Consider the following 12712-nt stretch of genomic DNA (forward strand, 5'->3'; position numbering starts at 1 on the left):
ATTTTCTTAAATAATTTGCTCACTTATTTACTAACTTTTTTACTGATTGATTTAATTATGTGTTTACTGTATTATTAACTAAATTAGAATTTTCTTTTTTTTATTCATACCTTGCTTCTTTCTTTATTAATTAATATGTTTATCTCTTTACTTATATATTTAGTTAATTTCTTAATAACTTGCTTATTTATTCATCAATTAGTTTATCTTTATTTATGGATTTAATTAATATCTTAATAACTTACTTATCTATTATTTATTTGTTTATTTATCAATTTTTTTACTTATTTATTTACTTTATTACTTATGTATTTATTTATTTTCGTATTTATCGATTTAGTTAATTTCTTAATGACTTGCTTATTTATTTATTAATTAGTTTATTTATTTATTCATTTAATTAATATCTTAATAACTTACTTATTTATTATTTACTTGTTTATTTTTTTTTTTTATTTATTAACTTATTTATTTACTTTATTACTTATTTATTTTTAGTTCTCGTATTTATTTTCTCATATATTCATTGATTTCTTTACTTATTTTTGACTTAATTTATTTATTTAATTATTTACTAATTTACTTATCTATTCACTTACTTATTTATTATCTATTTATTGAATTATTTGCTGTCTTATTTACATATTTTTTACTTATCTATTTACCTATTTATTGACTTAGTTATTTACAAATAAAATATTTTAAAATTATTTATAACTTATTTTTTTCTTTATCAATTCTTTTACATATTTATTTATTTCATTAATATCTTAATAACTTACTTATTTATTATAAGTTTATTTTTTTGTTAATTAATTTAATAAATTTCTTAATAACAGACTTGTTTATTATTTACTTGTTTATTTACTGATTTAGTGACATTCCCATTTATATCTTTACTCATTTTTTTATTTATTTGCTTTTTTAATGAAATATTGATTTATTTAATTTGTTATCTATTTATTATTTTTATTAACTGATTTGCTGATGTTTTTACTCACTTACGAACTTACTTAATTATTCATTTTTTCTTTTATTGACTTATTATTTTCTGATGTATTTATTGATTGATTTACTTTTTTTGCTGACTCATTAGGTTATTCATTTAATTAATTACATATTTCTTTACTATTATAGTAACTAGTTAATCGTTAAAAGGAGTTGTTTGTTCTTCCTTTCAGCAGACAGACAAGCGAAAGCTGTAACACCTACCGAACTTCGGTTGCTTTTATACACAGGGGCGAGTCAGGAGTAGTTTTACGTCATTTCAAACTGGGCCCAACATGCTCCTGTTACATAACAAACGCTTAGGTGCAAAATAGATACAAACATATATTTATGAAATTTGATCTGTTTCCCAACTATGGAAATGAAACCACGATCCGCAGGGGATTTTCCAACGATCCGTGGGGTATTATCCTCATATGGTACAAAACATGTGTGTTTTTGTAGTAAAAGTGTACTAAAACAAGTCACGTGTTTATACCTCATTCATGCCATTGGCCGAAATATGGAATCGTATTATGAGTGATCACGTGATTGTGTGTTTACTTTTAAATATAGTGATTTCTCTGACCTGTTATCTAATATATATAAATTTTGGCCTTTTGATGGAGATCTTATTTTCTTTGTGTTATGTTTACCTGTTCTGAAACCTAAAGCAGGTAAATATCAATTTAGAATTCTTCGAATTTAGCCGGGAGAAGCCAATCTTCGCTGATCCTAGATTAGACGGTTAGACCGATTGAATTATCAATTCGTATTATATTATTAATAGATAAAACGTTGAAATGGCGGTTTTATAACTCATTTCAGCCCATTATCTATAGTAAAACATTACAAATGTGCAAGTCAAAATGATATGCATGTAATATTAGTAACATTTTGCAGTCTAAATATTTTCAAATACATCAAATTTTCCGAGAAATGACAAGCAAATTATCACTGTATTTGAAAGTAAACACACAATCACATGATCACTAGTTAACCATAATACTATTCTATATTTCGGCCAATGGCATGAATGAGGTATACGCACGTGACTTTTTTTACTACGTTTTTACTACAAACAAGAGGCCCAGAGGGCCTGTATCGCTTACCTGGTTTGTAATGCCAAATAATTTTCTGAATACAGGTTCATTGTTTCTTTTCTGAAGGAATTTTAATATTAACCTCTAAATCCCCTATTGGGCCCCACCCCCTCCTGCCAAAATTTATACAAGTTCTGTTCCCCTTTCCCAAGGATGTTTTGGCCAAATTTGGTTACATTCCATGCAGAACTCTATGACTAGTAGCGAATTAAAGGATTTACCTCTATTTCCCCTATTGGGCCCCACCCCTCCTGCCCCCGGGGACCAGAGCCAAAATTTATACAAGTTCTGTTCCCCTTCCCCAAGGATGTTTCTGGCCAAATTTGGTTACAATCCATGCAGAACTCTATGAGAAGAAGTGATTTAAAGGATTTACCTCTATTTCCCCTATTGGGCCCCTGCCCCTCCTGCCCCCGGGGGATCAGAGCCAAAATTTATACAAGTTCTGTTCCCTACCCCCAAGGATGTTTGTGGACAAATTTAGCTACAATCCATACAAAACTCTTGGACAATTAAGTAGCAATTTATAGAATTTACCTATAATTCCCCTATTGGGCCCCGCCCCTCCTGCCCGGGGGGACCAGAGCCAAAATTTTTACAAACTCAGTTCTGTTCCCTTTCCCAAGGATGTTTGTGGCCAAATTTGGTTACATTCCATGTAGAACTCTATGACAAGTAGCGAATTTAAAGGATTTACCTCTATTTCCCCTATTGGGCCCCGCCCCTCCTGCCCCGTGGGGGGGGGGGGGGGGGGGGGCCAGAGCCAAAATTTATACAAGTTCTGTTCCCCTTCCCCCACGGATGTTTGTGGCCAAATTTGGTTACAATCCATGTAGAACTCTATGACAAGTAGCGATTTAAAGGATTTACCTCTATTTCCCCTATTGGGCCCCGCCCCTCCTGCCCCCGGGGTGTCAGAGCCAAAAATTTATACAAGTTCTGTTCCCCTTCCCCCAAGGATGTTTGTGGCAAAATTTAGTTACAATCCATGTAGAACTCTATGACTAATAGCGAATTAAAGGATTTACCTCTATTTCCCCTATTGCCCCACCCCTCCAACCCCGGTGGGCAAGAGCCAAAATTTATACAAGTTCTGTTCCCCTTCCACCAAGGATGTTTGTGGCCAAATTTTGTTACATTCCATTCAGAACTCTATGACAAGTAGCGATTTAAAGGATTTACCTCTATTTTCCCTATTGAGCCCCGCCCCTCCAGCCCCTGGGGGGGTCAGAGCCAAAATTTATACAAGTTCTGTTCCCCTTCCCCAACGGATGTTTGTGGCCAAATTTGGTTACAATCCATGTAGAACTCTATGACAAGTAGCGATTTAAAGGATTTACCTCTATTTCCCCTATTGGGCCCGCCCCTCCTGCCCCGGGGGGTCAGAGCCAAAATTTATACAAGTTCTGTTCCCCTTCCCCCAAGGATGTTTGTGGCAAAATTTAGTTACAATCCATGTAGAACTCTATGACAAGTAGCGATTTAAAGGATTTACCTATATTTCCCCTATTGGGCCCCGCCCCTCCTGCCCCCGGTCCAACACACACATCTACCAGAGATTGGTCCAACACACACATCTGCCGGAGATTTGTCCAACACACACATCTACCAGAGATTGGTCCAACACGCACATCCACCAGAGATTTGTCCAACACACACATCTACCAGAATTTGGTTCAACACACATCTACCGGAGATTTGTTCAAAACACACACATCTACCAGAGATTGGTCCAAACACACATCTACCGGAGATTGGTCCAACAACACACATATCTACCGGAGATTGGTCCAACACACACATCTGCCGGAGATTCTTTGTCTTTGCTGACAGGCAGAGGAACCTCCGGTTTATAGGCATTTTCCCTTGACTAACTACTTTAAGTGTATTCTTTTAAACATTATATTTTTGCATCAACACAAAGTTGAAACATTATATCATGGTTTGATGTGGCAAGTTTTCCCAATTGATGTCATTTCATATGATATTGAAAGCATGAAATCAGCAATTTCACCTGGTTTTCCGAAAATCAGACATTCAAAACCGGAAGTGCATTTTGTTTTATTAATATAAAAGTTAAACTTTTTTTTTCTATCCAAAATCTTCCACAAACCATTTGAAAATTACTCAACTTCTTTAACATATCAAAGTTATTCTGCTGCATTCAACTATTAAGAGTTTATCTAAAACAAGAGGGCCCAGAGGGCCTGTATCGCTCACCTGGTTTGTAATGCCAAGTAATGTTCTGAAATACAGGTTCATTGTTTCTTTTCTGAAGGAATTTTAATATTAACCTCTAAATCCCCTATTAGGCCCCACCCCTCCTACCCCCAGGGGTTCAGAGCAAAAATTATACAAGTTCTGTTCCCCTTCCTCCAAGGATGTTTGTGTGGCTAAATTTGGTCACAATCCAAGCAAAAACTCTAGGACAAGTAGCAATTTATAGGATTATTTCCCCTATTGGGCCCCACCCGTCCTGCCCCTGGGGGGCCAGAGCCAAAACTTATACAAGTTCTGTTCCCCTTCTCCGAAGGATGTATGTGGCCAAATTTGGTTACAATCCATACAGAAACTCTATGACAAGTGGCGATTTAAAGAATTTACATCTATTTCCCTAATTGGGCCCCGCCCCCTCCTGCCCCCCCGGGACCATAGCCAAAATTTAATACATACTCAATTCTTATTCTCCAAGGATATCTCTGGCCAAATTTGGTTACATTCCATGCGGAACTCTGTGACTAGTAGCGATTTAAAGGATTTACCTCTATTTCCCCTATAAGGCTCCGCCCTCCAGCCCCCGGGGGGGCCAGAGCCAAAAATTTATACAAGTTCTGTTCCCCTTCCCCCAAGGATGTTTGTGGCCAATTTGGTTCCAATCCCTGCAGAACTCTATGACTAGTAGCGATTTAAAGGATTTACCTCTATTTGCCCCCCCCCTATTGGGCCCCCGCCCCTCCTGCCCCCGGGGGGTCAGTGCCAAAATTTATACAAGTTCTGTTCCCCTTCCCCCAAGGATGTTTGTGGCCATATTTGGGTACATTCCATTCACAACTCTATGACTAGTAGCGATTTAAAGGATTTACCTCTATTTCCCCTATTGGGGCCCCGCCCCTCCTGCCCCTGGGGGGTCAGAGCCAAAATTTTTTACAAGTACTGTTCCCCCTTCCCCCAAGGATGTTTTGGCTGATTTTGGTTACATTCCATGCCAAACTCTAGGGACAAGTAGCGATTTAAAGGATTTACCTCTATTTCCCCTATTGGGCCCCCCCCCTCCTGCCCCGCTGGGGGATCAGATCCAAAATTTATACAAGTTCTGTTCCCCTTCCCCCAAGGATGTTTGTGGCCAAAATTTGGTTACATTTCATCAGAACTCTACGACAAGTAGCGATTTAAAGGATTTACCTCTATTTCCCCTATTGGGCCCCCGCCCCTCCTGCCCCGGGGGGCCAGAGCCAAAATTTATACAAGTTCTGTTCCCCTTCCCCCAAGGATGTTTGTGGCCAAATTTGGGTACATTCCATTCACAACTCTATGACTAGTAGCGATTTAAAGGATTTACATCTATTTCCCCTATTGGGCCCCGCCCCTCCTGCCCCTGGGGGATCAGAGCCAAAATTTATACAAGTACTGTTCCCCTTCCCCAAGGATGTTTGTGGCTGATTTTGGTTACATTTCCATGCCAAACTCTAGGACAAGTAGCGATTTAAAGGATTTACCTCTATTTCCCCTATTGGGCCCCACCCCTCCTGCCCCGGGGGATCAGAGCCAAAATTTATACAAGTTCTGTTCCCCTTCCCCCAAGGATGTTTGTGGCCAAATTTGGGTACATTCCATTCACAACTCTATGACTAGTAGCGATTTAAAAGGGATTTACCTCTATTTCCCCTATTGGGGCCCCGCCCCTCCTGCCCCGGGGGATCAGAGCCAAAATTTATACAAGTACTGTTCCCCTTCCCCCAAGGATGTTTGTGGCTGATTTTGGTTACATTCCATGCCAAACTCTAGGACAAGTAGCGATTTAAAGGATTTACCTCTATTTCCCCTATTGGGCCCCGCCCCTCCTGCCCCTGGGGGATCAGAGCCAAAATTATACAAGTTCTGTTCCCCTTCCCCCAAGGATGTTTGTGGCCAAATTTGGTTACATTTCATTCAGAACTCTACGACAAGTAGCGATTTAAAGGATTTCCTCTATTTCCCCTATTGGGCCCCGCCCCTCCTGCCCCCGGGGGGCAGAGCCAAAATTTATACAAGTTCTGTTCCCCTTCCCCCTAGGATGTTTGTGGCCAAATTTGGTTACAATCCATGCAGGACTCTATGACTAGTAGCGATTTAAAGGATTTACCTCTATTTCCCCTATTGGGCCCGCCCCTCCTGCCCACCCCTGGGGGATCAGAGCCAAAATTTATACAAGTTCTGTTCCCTTCCCCCAAGGATGTTTGTGGCTGATTTTGGTTACAATCCATGCCAAACTCTAGGACTAGTAGCAATTTAAATGTTTTACCTCTATATCCCCTATTGGGCCCCGCCCCTCCTGCCCCTGGGGGGTCAGAGCCAAAATTTATAACAAGTTCTGTTCCCCCTCCCCCAAGGATGTTTGTGGCCAAATTTGGTTCCAATCCATGCAGAACTCTATGACTAGTAGCGATTTAAAGGATTTACCTCTATTTCCCCTATTGGGCCCCGCCCCTCCTGCCCTGGGGGATCAGAGCCAAAATTTATACAAGTTCTGTTTCCCCTTCCCCCAAGGATGTTTGTGGCTGATTTTGGTTACAATCCATGCCCAAACTCTAGGACAAGTAGCGATTTTAAAGGATTTACCTCTATTTTCCCTATTGGTCCCCGCCCCTCCTGCCCCTGGGGGGTCAGAGCCAAAATTTATACAAGTTCTGTTCCCCCCTCCCCCAAGGATGTTTGTGGCCAATTTGGTTACAATCCATGCAGAACTCTAGGAAAAGTAGCGATTTATAGGAATTTTGACGGACGGAGAGGGACGGACGGACGGACGACGGACGCGCGCCGTAGACATAAGATCACCGGCCTTCGGCCTGGTGAGCTACAAAAATCCTATTTACACATACAAGGTAATCTGGTGGTTCGTCAAAAAATGGCGGAGTTGCCAATCACTTGTAGTATATGTTTCTTGTCCAACAACAATCTACCAGGATTGGTCTAGCACTCACATATCTTACATGAATAAAGCCGTTTTTGACTCAGCAATTAGCGGTTTTAGAAGAAATTGATTTGGAGTAAAAAGGGCCCAAAAACCATACATAGTCTTTTGAGAAAAGGGTCCACGATAGTCTATATCACTCACCTGTTTGTTTTTTTGGTCACGCCACCGCAGGCCCGCGGGGGTCAGTCCCATCATTTGTTCACAGTTTTTTGAATTTCCACCCCATAAGGCTGTTACCATGATTACAAATGAAGTGCAATTCCATGCATAGTTTATATGAAAAATACCAAATTTTGACCTCTGTTGACCCAGTTAAATTTTGCATAAATTATGAACCTAGTGTAATCTGAAGTAGTCAATTGTTGACGGACAGATGGACTGACAACGAACGCTGGATGCCGTGGTATCACATAATTTTTTGTACAACGTGATTACCCAATAATGTTTGTAGTACTAGTATCTCTGGATGTGATGATGTGTTATCTCGCTAATATGACGATAGAAACAATCCTTACTTAAATTATTCTCATTGTTAAAAAGCAATTTGAATACCTCACCATCTGATGATGGTGGGCTTAAATTACCATTTGACAGCGGAGTAGCACCTTAAAGCTCCCAAGTCATGTAAACCAGAACTTCAACACTGAGCTACACTGAAAGAGTTTATTATTCAAAGGCCAATTACATACTTGTACTTACAGATTTATCACATAGAATGTCAGACACCTTAACCACTTTGCCACCATGGTCCAAAGGTGGAGGACTAGTGGTAGGATGTCAGACACCTTAACCACTCTGCCACCTTGGTCCAGAGGTGGATAGTTAAAGATACCTTAACCTCTCTACTGCTGTGGTCCAAATGTGGAGGGCTAGTGATGATAGGATGTCAGACACCTTATCCACTCTGCCACTGTGGTCCAGAGGTAGAGGGCTAGTGGTAATATGTCAGACACCTTAAACACTCAGCTACTGTGACCCAGAGGTGGAGGGCTGGTGGCAGAATGTCAACACCTTTACCACTCAGCTACTGTGACCCAGAGGTGGAGGGCTGGTGGTAGAATGTCAGACACCTTAACAACTCAGCTACTGTGACCCATATATGGAGGGTGGTGTAGCAGAATGTCAGACACCTTAATTAATATCAGCCACTGTAAACCCAGAGGATGGAGGGCTAGCGGTAGGTTATATGTCAGACACCTTAAAACACTCTGCCACTGTGGTCCAGAGGTAGAGGGTAGTGGTTATATGTTCAGACACCTTAAAAACACTCTGCTACTGTAGACCCCAGAGTTGGAGGGCTCAGTGGGTAGAATGTCGACACCTTACAACTCAGCTTTGTGACCATATATGGAGGGCTAGTGGTAATGTGTTAAGCACCTTAACCCAATCAGCTACTGTTACCAATCATATGGAAGAATGGAGGCAGGATGTCAGACACCTTAACCACTCTGCCATTTTGGTCCAAAGGTGGAGGGCTAGTGGTAAAATAAGTTGGACACGTCAAGCCACTCTGCCACTTTGGTCCAAAGGTTGGAGGGCTAGTGTGTAGGATTGTCGGACCACATCCAACCACTCAGCTTACTGTGACCCAGAGATCCCCCGAGGGCTGGTGGGCAGAATGGTAAACATTATTTACCAATTCAGAAACTGTGATCAAAGAGATGGAGGGCTAGTGGGTTAGAATGTTCGGACACATTACTCAATCTTGCAACTGTGGACAGAGGTGGAAGGTAGGCCATGTCTTTTGCAATATTGTCATTACCTCACTTGAATTTGATAATATATATACACATTCAAACAAGTACAACTTTAATATTGATTACTATATCAACAGTTTATCTCCCTTACATCTGTTACTGTATCAAACAGTTTATTCCCTTACCTTCCTGTACAGCTGATAACCAGTTACCTCCTTTACATCTGTTTCACTATCAACATTTACCTCCCTTACATCGGTGTACACCTATCTAACTGGTTACCAATCCCTTACATCTGTACACTATGCAACAGTTACCTTACCTAACATCTGCCACATCCATCATACAGTTACCTCCCTTTCATCTGTACACTATCAAGCTCAGTTACCTCCACTTTACATGCTGTACACTATCAACAGTTACCTTCCCTTTACATCTGCACACCTATCAACAGTTACATCCCTTTACATCTGTACACTATGAACAATCACCTCCTTACATCTGTTACACTATCAACAGCTACCTCCACTTTTACATCAGCAACAACCTTCAACAGTTTACCTCCCTTACATCTGTACACTATCAACAGTTACCTCCCTTTACATCGGCGCGCACACACCATCAACAGATGTGCCTCCCTTACATCGGTACACTATCAGACAGTTACCTCCCTTACATCAATCAACACGTACGCCCGTCCCTTTCAACAAGTACGACCTCCCTGACATCTGCTTACATTACCCAATCAACAGTTACACTCCCTTACATCTGAACAGTCATTCAACAGTTACCTCTTATATCAGGTACCTCCCTTACTCTGTACAACTATCAACAGTTACCTCCCTTACATGGCTGTACACCATCAACAGTTACCTCCTTACATCTAGTACACTTACCTCCCTTACATCTGTACACCATCAACGGTTACTCCTCATAACATGATCTGTACACTATCAAACATTTACCTCCCTTACATTGTAACATCTATTCAACTAGTTACCTCCTGACATCTGTACACTTGACTGTAACTCCCTTACTATCTGTACACTATCTAACAGTTAGCACACCTAAACATCCGATACACTATTATACATTTACGCTGCCCTTACATGTCTGTAAACAATCAACATCTTCCTGTTACCTCCCTTACATCTGGTACACTATTCAACAGTTACCTCCCTTACATCTGTACACTCAATTGGAACTCCTCGGGCATGCTTTGAAGATAATGGAAGTCCGATTGCTGTACACTATCACAGTTAACCTCCCTAACAACATCTGTTACACTATCAGACAGTTACCGTCCATAACATATGTAGTAGTCACCATCACCTCAGTTACCTCCCCTATCATCTGTACTCCATCAACTGTTACCTCCCTTACATACTGCACACCATCAACAGTTAACCTCCTCTACTATCTGTACACTATCATACAGTTGTCAGTTTACCTCCCTTACATCTGTACCACTATCAACAGTACTCCCGTACCATCAAGTATACCATCAACAGTTACCTCCCTTACATCTGTCAACAGCCAGTGGTACAAGTCACCTCCCTATAGCCATCTGTACACTATCAACTGTGTAACTCCCTTACAGAGCTAGTAACACCCACCTCAACAGTTACTCTCCCTTACATTCTGTTACGACCATCAACAGTTACCTCCACTTAATCTTCTGTACACTAATGGAGGCAATCACTGCTCCCTTAACTTCTGTAGCTGCTTATTCAAACAGTTACAGCCTCCCTGTAAATCCGCACAATCATCAACTGTTGCCTCGACTTACATCTGTACCATGTCAACAGATTACCTCCCTTACCATCTGCACATGTATTACACAGTAACCTCCCTTTACATTTTTTACTGCAGCAACGCTATCAACTAGTAATTACCTCGCCTGTACATCTGTGTACAATGCAATCAACAGTTTGCGGCTGCCTGACAGATGTGGGATAAGCCAATCAGTCAGATACTCCTTACATCTTGTACATTCATCAAAAAGTGGACGTTCTCCTTACAGATCAGTACGGACTCCAACCACAGCTGTGAACTAATGCCCTTACTCTATTGTAGCATCATCACATTTGCATACCCTGAACATACCGGTACACCATCAAGGCAGTTACATCTCTTAGATGTTGGGGTGGGAAGGGGAGCAATCTCGTACAACCATCAACAAGTTACCTTGCCCTATAACTATCTGTACACCTATCAACGTTACCTAGCCCCCAATACATCAGCGTGAATTCAAACTCTAAGCAACATGTTTCCTGTTATTCTTTACACTACAAGTTTTCATGTTAATGCATATTTCTATTAGATAAAATCTTGCACTTCTAGAATTTTAATCATTTATTTCGGTGTAGCTAGTGTCCCTTTTTCTTCATCCCATCCATTTTGTTTTAGCGTTGTCTCTTTTTCTTGCTACCATCAACACAACAACTATACCAAATAGTTACACTTCATAACTAAGCTTTTGGCAGATAGATAAAGCGACAGGAATTTTTCCCCCAAAACAATTTGTTCTGTCCCTGATCACAGATGTAGTCTGTATGATAGTCCGCCTATTTTGATTCAGTTATTATGTTTGTCAGTTCAGCCTTCAGGCCCTCTCTCCTCTTTCTTGTTTGAGCTTGAAGTTTGGTAATTCTCTGCCTGTTATCTGTATTCTCGCGTCCAATTGTTTTAACGAAAGAGCGGACGTTTAATCAAGCATGTCACAGGACTCGCCATGTTACTGAAAACAGTGATTATTTAATACAATAACTATATAATGGTAATGCGACACCTTCATATAAGCGAACACCTCCCTCTATTTTTATAGGATTCTATTATCAACTCAACACGTTTGTAAAGTATAAATTTTGGATTGAACTTTAAGTGTTTATATAACTAGTAATGGTTTCCTTACGGGAATTATACATGGCCAGTACGATGTAGAATAAATTTTATGAAAGGTTAGCGCCAAAATTTGTTTCTGTGAAGCGCCCTCATAATTGCATCAAAATATTATGTAACACAGGACCTTATATTGCAGAGTCAAAAACATAGTTCATAGAATTCTTTTTGTTCTAACTAACTCTCTTTGTCTTCTATAACACAGAGCCCAATTTGCCTAAAAATCATTTAACCTACTAATCATGTTTCAAAAAGAATTAATTTAAAGTGTGAACCTATATCATCGATGGCTTCTTAAGACATAAAAGTGTTTAGGTATCACCAGCTATTAATACATAGGAGGATCTATGTATCACACAGGTAAATATAAGACATTTACCTGCTATGTATATCATAGGTGCTACTACAAGACAACAGAGTGATCTATGTAATATACACGTAAAGGTAAGACATCTAAAAGGTGTCTAGTGTATCATAACACAGGTAAGATTAAGACATAAGATGTGTCTATATTTCACGACAGGTATATTAAGGACATTAATCGCGTCGTCCTAGTGTAATCAACACAGGTAATTTAAAGAGCATAAGGAGTGTCAATTGTACAAAAACAGGTAATTATTGACCACAAGAAGTGTCTATAGTATAGCACACAGGTAAATAAGCAAATTCAGAATCGAGTGTCCATGTATCACACAGGTATCTTATGACATAAGAGGTTCTATGTTATAACACACAGGTATCACACAGGTAAATTAAGACATAAGAGTGTCTATGTATAACACAGATAATTAGAGGACATAAAGTGTTCCATGTATATCACACAGGTAATTATTGACATAAGAGTGTCTAAT

General features: G+C 39.9%; 1 long non-coding RNA gene across 3 annotated transcripts; it reads right to left on the reverse strand.

Moving 5' to 3' along the window:
- Positions 1-9189: 9189 nt before the first annotated feature.
- LOC138305977 (uncharacterized) lies at positions 9190-10216 on the reverse strand. Of its 3 annotated transcripts, none has more exons than XR_011205750.1 (3): positions 10136-10216; positions 9522-9553; positions 9190-9205 (listed from the first exon to the last, which is right to left on the reverse strand). It is a non-coding gene; the product is annotated as an uncharacterized lncRNA (long non-coding RNA). The 3 variants fall into 3 exon arrangements; XR_011205748.1 differs by lacking the exon at positions 9190-9205 and adding an exon at positions 9361-9383; XR_011205749.1 differs by lacking the exon at positions 9190-9205 and adding an exon at positions 9363-9451.
- Between the last annotated feature and the right edge of the window lie 2496 nt (positions 10217-12712).

Source organism: Argopecten irradians, chromosome 13 (genome assembly GCF_041381155.1).
Source record: "Argopecten irradians isolate NY chromosome 13, Ai_NY, whole genome shotgun sequence".
Taxonomy (NCBI): domain Eukaryota; kingdom Metazoa; phylum Mollusca; class Bivalvia; order Pectinida; family Pectinidae; genus Argopecten; species Argopecten irradians.